Here is a 6,765-nt window from a genome sequence, read left to right on the forward strand (position 1 = left end):
CTGCTAAAGTTCTTCACCACAGCTCGTCTTCCTGGTCGCTTGGGCGCTACCCACTGTCATCGTCAACAATTTCGGTGCATCGTCAGCAGGATCGATCGTGCCATCAACACGGTGCAAGCAGCATCTTCAGCAACCTCCACAGCGCAGGACGAGTATGTAAAAATCATGTTACTCATATTTTATTTCCTGCGATTTCTAATTTCGAGTATAGTAGATCTAGTCATTTGTTGTGCTTTCGTACACATGTCTAGATTATGCTCTTTTAATATGATCATATCAGTTTATCAGTTTCTGCTTATAAATTATTTATAGATTAAATTAAACGTAAGCCTTATATTCCAACACAGACCAAGAAAACAAAACATTGGCATTGCACATGAAGCCTTTACCCAGTTCTATACTCAGACTTGAGCATAGAGCATGTAACTGCAAACAATACCCAATACCCAAACAAAACAAGGTGAAAAAAAATGCTTCAGCTCAAGCAAGCAATGCAAGAATAAGACTTTATAATAAAGAACAAAAGGCTCTATGCATCGGTGGATGCAAAAGGCCGGAATTTATTCCTTTATCTAAATTTTAGAATAAGCATGCAAACTATAGCTGTCAAATATTTCATTTGAAAATGCCTACAAATTTGCTGTCAATTTCTTGCATTTCAAACAGTAATGTGGGGCAATTCTTTGGACCAAAGAATAAGCAAAACATACTCAGCATTGGCTCAGACACGCAAAAATCTCATCTAAGTTTGGTCCTTGAATAAATCAAGTATCGGAATCGAGAAACATATGTTTTTGTCATCCCAGCCACGCGAGAATAGCCTTAGACACTACTAAGAAATCCCAGCTGACACAAAGAAATACAAGAGGAAATCCATTCCCTCACAATTTATCCTGTCAGCTAGAAATACAAGTTGGCCATTTGAGGAATAAGATTGTTTGCACCTTGAATTAATATGCGAGTAACTGAGAGATTGCAAGAACAGTCATGGCCATCGAATAACCAAGCATGCATGAACAACAGAGTAGAATCCTCAATAAACCACAAGAAGTTTGGAGAACACAAAGATTAGGCACTGAACTGCCTTTGCCAGGCAGTAATCAGCCAGGAAAAAAATCGGAGATAAAATATGAACATAAACAGCTTGCGCAAACATGGGCGCTGCATCGGCTTAGACACGCACAAATAAGGTCATCACAATTTGGTCCTTAAATGACATGAAGAATCAGTGTCAACCAAATATCCTTTTGTCATCACAGCCCCGCAACAAGAACCGCAGATGCCATCACCAAAACCCAAGCAACATTGAGGGGAAAAAATTGGCAACCAACATGCAGCTAAAGCAAACAAAAGGATGTGTCTTTTGCTCTCAGGCTGGGGCTATTAGAGCCTCGGATTAATCTAGGAGCGATTGGAACAAGAAAGCCATAGCCAACGAATCTAGAAGCCACGGCTTGTCGAATGACCAAACTCCCGTTGAATAAATCGGTGAAGCAATCAAGATGTAAGCAAAGCATCTGGAGAAAGAAAATAAAATGCCGGATCGATTACACGATGAACTGCGCAAGAGCAAACCTTCTGTGATCTATAAAGAGGACAATGGCCAAAGATGCATCCAAATAGATAAGGCTCCGACGAAGAATTGAGCCAAGTTGGAATGAAACCCTCATGACCCCTCGAACCTCATGCTGCAACCAAGAATCTCATGCTGAATCAAGAATCTTAGGACGCAAATCAAGAAGCTTAGGATGCAAGAGAACCCTAGCACACGAGAGTAGAGGGGAAGGAAGAGGAGGGCGACAAGGTTACAGGTGAGAAGGTGGCCACCGGAGGGGAGACCATCGCGTTGCCTCCGAGTTGCGTCGCCGCAGCGCCCGCCTTCAAGGATTTTTTTGGTCGCCTCCAGACTCGGTGGATTCTTCCCGGGCTAGAGAGGGGGGGGAACCGATATGATGGGCCGGGAACGGTTCCGCGCTAGGCTTAAACGAACACGGAAAAAAAATGTTAGACTAGGAACAGTTCTGCACCGAGGATTAGTCACGACCCTAGCGGTTATCGATCCAACCGAATAAGGCCTTACGGGGAACTGAAAACGTGAAGCTAGTAGTTCCCAATGCAGGGACGTATAGATTTTTGGACACCTTCCACAGCCAGGGCATGCAGTTGCAAAGGCGTTACCAACTCCAAGAGCTAGTGTTGAGGCTAAAGAAAAACCTCCTCCAACAGCTAGTGCACAGCACAGCACAGAGCACACAGGACGAATGCTGCTGCCGCCGCTGTAGCTGATGCTGAACTGCTGATGCTGCGGTCCAGGCGAGGCACGAGCGGCTGCAGCGAGTGGGAGTGCGACGATGATCGGATCGCCCACAGGCAGCAGGCCCCTCGAGCGTCCTCTCCAAAGCTCCCCGAGCATCTCCCCTGGACGGCTAACGACTCCCAACAAGGCGCCAAGCCGAGGAGATCAGATACGCAGGGCGTGGGCCCCCTTCCCCTGGCGGACAAGCGGGGTGAGAAAAGGACGAGCTCAGATTCTGAACTCCGTCTGCCTCAGCCCGCACCACTCCCGCGCGTGGCTCACCCACCCCGGACCGGGCCCACACGAGCGGTGAGCCCCACTGCCATTCTGCCCGCAGTCCGGTTTGGCATGGGCACCAAACCATCATCGGCGATGTTTGGAGTTTTTTTATTTTTATATTTTTTATTAAAAATTTAAATAAATGGACTCTCGTGGTAAAATTTGTAAAAATAGGTATATATCGCTCCTAAAAAGGCTGCAACTTTTTCAGAGGGCAATAAGGATTGCCACAGTGACAGGATCACCCCTTACCGCCCTCCGAAAAGACAGGTAGGGAGAATACTACCGCGCTCGCCACCCTAACCGCTCTCAGAGGGCGGTAAGGCCTCTTGCCGCTCTCTCAGAGGGTGGTTAGGGGTCTGACCCTGCTTCCCTTCTCTATTTAAACCTTACAAATGAGGAAAAATCCTCATTTTATTATGGAAAAAGAGAAAGGGAGAGAAGAGGAGAGGAGAGGGAGGCAGCGCGGTGAAACCCTAATGTTTTCGATCGACAGATTTTGAAGCGCGTTTTCCGGTAATTTTTTTATACTCATATTTTTATTAGTAAGTAAAGTACCACTAGATCTAGGGTTTAGCGGTATAACAATAGCTATATTAGATATGATCTAGGGTTTAGAAATGTAGAAAATGCTGTATTTTGTAGTATATTGTAAATATTAATTACGACGTGGTAGGATAGTCATTAGATGTATTGTAGTATTTATAGTATGATAGTTTCGAATATCTAGATTGTGCAGAATAACTATGTAAGTAATAATTATAGGTAATTAGAAATTTTATTAAGTAGACGGATGATTAATTAGTTTAATTAGGTTAGTTTGCTTAGGTCCAAAATTAAAGAAACCTATTGTTATGCGATAATCGGTGTCGGTAATTTTGTTATAGTTTCGATAATCAGAAATATAGTTTTTCGGTCTTAATATTGGATATATTTTTGGATGTTTTCAGGGATGGTAGATAAATTATATTTTTAGATATATTATGGTGAATATCAAATTAGTTATGATCCTAACGGTGTAGATCTTTCTGGGTTTTAGCATATCATTAAGGGACTTAGTAGAGCCAATGAGAGGATCATAGTGGACGTGTGCAAATGGTTGATGCGTTATTTTCAACTGGATCTCCAGCAATATGATCTTAAGCTGAGAACTGTGTTAAGTTATGCTAATCAGGGCTACTATTGTAATGTGTGTCAGAAGCGTCAAAATCTAGAAATAAGAGAAATGCAAGTATGAAGTTGTGTACCTGTTGGTCACAATGACTTCATGACAGCGTGACGGTAGTTTTTCCTTCTAAAGCTTTTCATTATTCCGATAACAATTAATCGCTTACTTTTAGAATGACATAAACATATAAGCTATTGATATAAGACTCCATAGGTATACTTATAAACATCAGGACCCTTCTAAATTAATCGCTTACCCTTATTTTTTCAAATTTGCATTATATAATTGGTTCGGTAGTAGCTTGTGGTTATGCAGCAATGGCTCCAGCACCGTCTGTTCGAAAATCTTTAGGAAATTAGTCTCTTGAATTCTATAACATGTCTACGGGATCACGGTTAAGCATCAAGATGTTCGACCTGATTAAAGTTGTTTTGAACATGATCCGGAATACCATCTCCTTACGATCCATATCCTCATACAAATTGATACACTCTAGCACAACGCCGTCTTGGACATGACACTAAAGGCTTATTTTCACTAGTTCATCTGCCTAAGTTCATAAATGGTTATTTTCTTTGTGGTGAAGGTTACTGAGGAAGGTTAATCTTGCAAAATTCTAAAATATTAAAAACTTCATATATCAAAAGATAACAAACAAGAATTTAGCACACCTCAGGTACAGAAGGATAAATTGGCATGCTACAACCAACACAAAGACGATCACTTCGAGTATTCAATATCATAGCCACTGGGATATCCACTTCGACTCTTCCAAAATCTTTACAGACGGAGGTACCTCCATTTGCCAAAACAGTGGCACATACAGGCTAATTGGTGCAATAGTTAAGTACACTGACTGTATAACTAATCCAGACTCAATAATAAATGATCTTAGAAGGGCATGACTTATGGAGTTCCCCACAGCCTTTGCAGATAGCTTTTAGGTAGCATTTTAAACGTCTACAATTTCCATGTCCAAACTTGAGTACTAAATTAAAAACTCCAACTTTTGGACCCCCTTTAACGGAAATCTAAACAGGAGGAAGACAAGACTCGAGACCCATTTCATTCTTCACATAAGTAAAACTAAAATGTTAATGAACTGGCAACAGCAAATGCTAGCAGTTTGACTATCCCCAAAAGAACATACAAAATCTAGAGGGAATGTATATATATTTGGCAAAAGTTTATAGGAAGATATCGCCTGGAGTGAGGTAGATGTACTCAGGATGTACTTGTAGTGGTTTGTACACTTCTACCCTTGCAACCTGACTCAAAACTCTTTGTCCAGAGTGTTGCTTAGTACTGACTTGAAGGTCGGACATAATAAGGGGCGTCAGCCAATAAGCAATTGAAACTAACATATATGTATTGTCAACTTACATAAAGAGATGTCATGCCAGCTTTTGCCGCTTTAATCGAGAATTTTGGCCCATCCATCAACTCGTGTGGACTAATAAGCTCCAGAATCTCATCACCAAGATGCAACTCAATGCCCATATACTTGTACTGCAAATAATACAGTGAAATTAGCAAACTCTAAGAAATACAATGATGACTGGTAACTGTAACAACTCAAATGTGCAAAGACCAAAGGAAAAGAAAAGAACATTCAATTGACACAATATGAACATTTGAATAGGAAAAGGGATCTTGAAGACAAATAGAGTTGGTGTATTTCATTGAATACAGCTGCAAAGGGAATCTTCAAAGACTACCAGCTAAAGATTTAAGTTTGCTAAACCTAGAGTTAAGAGAAATATAAATTACTAGAAAAGGTGTCCAAATGAAAAGGATATCAAATTTAAACAACAGGGGAGAAAGTTCTTATGTAAATGAATAGTGCCACCAACAAGTACCTGAGAATATCCAAATACTTTGTCCGTCTTGGGTGCCAACCAAAATCTAAAAATCCTTTGTGCTTCCTTCCTAGAAACAGAAAAAAAAGAGTTAGCATGTGAAGAAAATGAAATCACAACAAAAGCATATCCCTGTACCATAAGGCTCATGTGATCTACGATTATCTGAATCCAATCCACATTTGCAACTCTAACCTGTAATAGACAACAAAATAGCACCACACAAGCTATTGTTCGACAACATAATAGGTCACATAGAGAGAGAAAAATGAAGATCAAATAGACTGAATATCCTTTTGAAGTCAACAACTTTACTTAGTCCAGTTGGTAGGTGGTCAGTGGAGTAATCAAGGGTGGATGCAGCGCCCCCCGCCCCCTCGAACTTGTTTTTTCCATGGATTTAGGTAGTCATCCTTCTAATCTCTAGTGTTTACTAGCTCTTGGTCCCCCTCATGCTGATTACGTTTATTGTACATACTCAATCGTCCCTCGCCTCCACAGTCGCTCACCCCGAGCCAGGCGTCCACCCCACCACCGGCCCCTCCCACCGCTTCGCCTTCCTCTCACATGTCCCTTCTGGCCCGCTGCTTCTAGCGCTGGTAGAACCAAGGCGCACCAATGGTGACACGACACACCCCTCTCGGCTTCACCCTCATCCGTGCAGTCCTCCCTTACATCGCCGGGTCCAGAAACCTCTACTGGCGGCGTGCAGGGGGAAGGTCATCCTCCAGGACGTCTAACCGGCGCCTCCTCCCAGATGGATTCCGTCTGGGGGATTCATGGCTACTGCCAGGAGGGCTCCACCTGGTCCCCTGCCCGCCCCGCCTAGCCATTCCAAGGACGAAGGCTGGACCTTGGTCGCCGCTCGTCGCAAACGTCGACCGCCAGCGGGCTACAAGTTTTGGAAGCCCCCGCAGTGTAGTTTGCCACAGTGTAGTTTGCCCGCTACTCTAGATGGTCGTTGTCTCAACTGCCTTTCGTCCACTCACCACTGAGTGGATTGCCGCCTACCCCTAAGGTGCTTACATTGTCGTGGTTTCCAGCACCATGCCAAAAATTGTAAGCAGCCGCGTGCAAGCTTGTCTAGTTCCAGGGAGTCCAACTGCTGTCGTCAGTTTCCACGGGTTTCCTTCGATAGGTCCACACCAAATGGCATGGCTAGG

General features: G+C 43.0%; 2 non-coding genes across 2 annotated transcripts; both read right to left on the reverse strand.

The window, feature by feature from the left end:
• Positions 1 to 716: 716 nt before the first annotated feature.
• On the reverse strand, positions 717 to 809 carry LOC133885982 (small nucleolar RNA snoR126). The gene has a single exon (XR_009903311.1). It is a non-coding gene; the product is annotated as a small nucleolar RNA snoR126 (small nucleolar RNA).
• Positions 810 to 1,166: 357 nt separating this feature from the next.
• LOC133885983 (small nucleolar RNA snoR126) lies at positions 1,167 to 1,262 on the reverse strand. The gene has a single exon (XR_009903312.1). It is a non-coding gene; the product is annotated as a small nucleolar RNA snoR126 (small nucleolar RNA).
• Positions 1,263 to 6,765: the final 5,503 nt, after the last annotated feature.

The sequence above is a fragment of the Phragmites australis genome, chromosome 11 (genome assembly GCF_958298935.1).
Source record: "Phragmites australis chromosome 11, lpPhrAust1.1, whole genome shotgun sequence".
NCBI lineage: Eukaryota > Viridiplantae > Streptophyta > Magnoliopsida > Poales > Poaceae > Phragmites > Phragmites australis.